Source organism: Coffea eugenioides, chromosome 1 (assembly GCF_003713205.1).
Source record: "Coffea eugenioides isolate CCC68of chromosome 1, Ceug_1.0, whole genome shotgun sequence".
NCBI lineage: Eukaryota > Viridiplantae > Streptophyta > Magnoliopsida > Gentianales > Rubiaceae > Coffea > Coffea eugenioides.
In genome coordinates, this window is record NC_040035.1 from 36,716,423 (window position 1) to 36,720,215 (window position 3,793).

Genomic DNA, 3,793 nt, shown 5'->3' on the forward strand with positions numbered 1-3,793 from the left:
GGGACCCATTTCATTTCAAGTGTTCAGACAACCGGCCCATTTCATTTCCAACACTTCAGACAAGAAACCAGCATCTCTTCTTTTCTTCTTCTTCGGGTGAGAGTACCAGCAAGTATTCTTCACTTCCTGTAACAGAGATGGCTCCTTCACATGCTTATTGTACTTGGAAGCATGGAAGGCCTGAAATCCCTCAGAGATTAGGTGTCTTCTTTTTCCCCAAAATTCAGGGATTTTTCCCCACAAAAGTGGCCAGCCGTTTGATTTCTTTCATTTGTACTGAAATTGGTTTTGCAGCCATCCAATTTTCCCATGAACTCCATAATTCTAAATCATATTTTCAGGGATTTGATGTGACAGACATTAAGTGAGTAGTAATTTAGGTTTTTAGGTTTTAAAAAGGAAAAGAAAGGGAAGTGCCCATATAAAGGGTGTATTTCTTTCTCTGAAGACCTTGCGCTTGGGAGCTTCTTCTGCCTCTAGCTTTGGTAAGGGTCCTTTTCATTTGTAATACTTCAAACGGTTTTTTTTGCTCCTGTAATTCGATCTGTAATTCAATCTAATACTTCACTTAATCAGGTTTTTTCTTCTTTTCTTTTTCCTATTTAATTTGCATTGCTTGCATTCTTTTTTGTTCCTTTTGCAGTTGTGTTTGGGTTAGCTGTTCAATTAGCTTTTTGAGTTTTCATTTTCGGCCAATTTAGAAGCTTAGATATCTTGATTATCAGTTTCTTTTAGATAAAGTTCACTTCTTGCCATTGATATCAACCTCTTGACTTTATTTAAGACATTGGAATTGATACTTTTGTTTTTTCCTGAAAAAAAGGATGTTGCTTTTTCAATATTTGTTGACAAATTTTCGTTCTCTTTCAAGAAATTTTTTGTAAATCAAATTTTGGTAGGTTATGGTGCAAAAACTACATATATTATAAATGAAAAATACTACTGCAGAAACTACAGTCACTTAAGATTATGATCCATGAAGAACCTGTATACTTAATTATTTTTCATTGCACTTTTTCTCTCCTTAAAAAACAGATTTATCAGTCTGCTTATTAATTAACTAAACATCCATGTAGAAGCCATGTATTATAGCAACTTAGGAAACAGCTGCAACTTCAGCCATATACAGGGATATAGGAGACCATGGCCACGTTGACTTCCTATCAACAATAAAGACTAAAATTGTCACTAAGAATATGTTAATGGTTCATAAATGCCCTGACCTCAGAGTCTCTAAATCTACAAACTATCACTTCTACCACAGATAGACATGTCTTCATAACCTTATAGGATCAAGTTTTTTTTTTTTCTGGTTTTCACCATTATATAACAATATTAGTAAACAGTTTATCTAGACAATGTTTTAGGCTCAGATCGTTTGACTATGTTTTCACTAACAATAAAACTTAACAGAATAGTAAACGGATCAATAATGAGAGTTATAAGACCATTATTTATTAATTTGGTTGATTTTCTTCTAACAATGTACTTACTTTACTTGAAAACATATTTTTATACTTCTAGATCATAACTAAACAATAAGTTTTATCGAGTTATGAAAATGGTGTCTAGCGCTGCTACTGTGATTCTTCAATTTTCTTTTTCATTGTGAATCTTTATTCTTCCTTTTCTTATACTGATTTTGCCTTTTTTGTTTTAGCCTATGCTTACAAAATGTCGACCTGTTTCTTCAACTGAAGCTGTCTATTCTATTTGCTGTGCATCTTTTGCTCCAACAAGTTGGCATATACAACTCTCAGGTTTGTCTAAGAAACTAAATTTTGGTGCTGCTTTTTTTTTGTCTAAAAGATTTGGATTTATCTGCTGTTGATTATATTACAGGTTATATGTCTCATGTTAAAAAATTTTAAGCTTCAGGCATATTAATTGCTATCTGTTTCATTATTACATGATTGTGAGATACATGATATAGTTAATGATTTTCTTTCTGTTATGAAGAATAAAAGCCTTCACATGATGAGAATGAATGTCTGTTCCATATAGAAAGCCTTGGATAGTAGTCTTCTTTTTTTGTCATGGACTCTATGGCCAAAGAAAATCTTGATGATGTTCCTACTGTGATTCTCAGTTTGATGTGGGTCAAATGATGAGGAAAAAAGATTGTAGAAAAAATGCAGTTCTTAGATGGAAAAAGAAACGGTTAGATAGAGCAATAAAAAGTCATAGTGTAGGAACTTTGTCTTCTGCTATTACATCTCCCTCGCCACCTGTAAATTTGAGTAATATACAAGTGTGTACGCCTGCACTATTCCAGTTTACAGGGAGGCACACTTCCAACCTGACAGACTATCCTACACAAATGAGTGTGAGATCACAGGCCAAAACATCTCAAACAAACCATCTTTTTGAGGTAGCCTCTTTAGAAAATGATCCTAGATTCAATTGAGCGCAAGTCTGATAATGCAGATAAGCCAGCCTCTTCAAACATTGCTGCAAAAAGAAGCTTAACTTTTGAAACTCCACCTACTGCTGAGAAGACAACCATTGAAGCTGTTCTCTTAATTGCTGGAAAAAATGGTCCTGAAGACAACAAGCCTGCATCTTCAAAATCTGCTCATATGAGCCCTCTCAAGAAGCCACGTGAATCTGCAAAATGAAGCAGTCACACAGCTTCATATCCTCTTTTGTTCATCCTTTTGTTCATCATGGATGCTACTGAACTTTTAGCATGCTATCTTTTGCCATCATATTAGAATCCATTAACATTCTTGCTATGACTAGAAGTTAATGAATCCTAATATATGATATTATGTAACTATTAGCATGCATTATGTATCTCTACTTGGGACTTATTGTACTGGAAGGTGTGTAACTGCTACTGAAATTGTTGACAACTATCTATGAATGGTAATTATGATATTATGTACCTATTTTGTAACTAGAATTGTTATATATGCTTTTCCAATGATCAGTATTTTAGGAGGGCCAAAGCTGTGCCTTGCACAGCCTGGTTCCTCTAGTAAGTTGATAACTTTTTAACAAGGTCTAGAAAAATCAAAATTGCAAGAGAAGCAACAAAGGTAAAGTAAGTTGCAAGAATGTGCCAGCAATATTCTAAGATCTCTGGTTTTTTGATGGCTAGGATGATCAGAGATCATACTCGAATTAATCTCTGAGCGGAACTGGTATTTTGCAGACGTAACCTCAGCATTTGCACAAAATCACAGAATGAGATCAATGTATACGAGAAACTATGAGATCAGTGTATACAAAACATCCAGACTTGGCAGTATGACTCCAGCTGAAAACCCAAAGCTGAGAGATAGTGAAAATAAGGTTCCACCAGTAATGAATTGTAATGAGTTTTTTGCAACAGAGCCACAAACATCCCAACTGAGGCAAGAAATGTTACAGTAGTCAAAATCAAGAAAATGGAGAAAATAGGCCGCCCCATTTGTACTCTCCCCCTAAGGTCCAATGCTTTCGAGATCATCCGAACTAGGAGGAATAGCTAAAGAGTCGGTTAATAATTGGAGATTTATCACCCTTGAAGAAAGTTAATGAATGATAAATTACAAACAGCAACAATATGTTTTGTTCCCTTCTCACGGTGACTCAGTCCAGAACAAAATGAAACTTAAAAAAAAAATCCTACATGTTCAATTCAACCACAATATTGTTCATTAACAAGGACAAAAAACAAATTATAGAACATATGATGAATCGACTAAATCATCTACTCTTGACCAACAAATTGAACTAATAAAATTTATCATGCTTATTGAAAATTGGACAAAAATTTGTGGGTATATAAGAAATTAAACTAATAAAA

General features: G+C 34.2%; 1 long non-coding RNA gene across 1 annotated transcript; it reads left to right on the forward strand.

The window, feature by feature from the left end:
- On the forward strand, window positions 1-2,848 carry LOC113783736. The gene is made up of 3 exons (XR_003469961.1): window positions 1-485; window positions 1,701-1,760; window positions 2,428-2,848. It is a non-coding gene; the product is annotated as an uncharacterized LOC113783736 (long non-coding RNA).
- The last annotated feature ends 945 nt before the right edge of the window (window positions 2,849-3,793 follow it).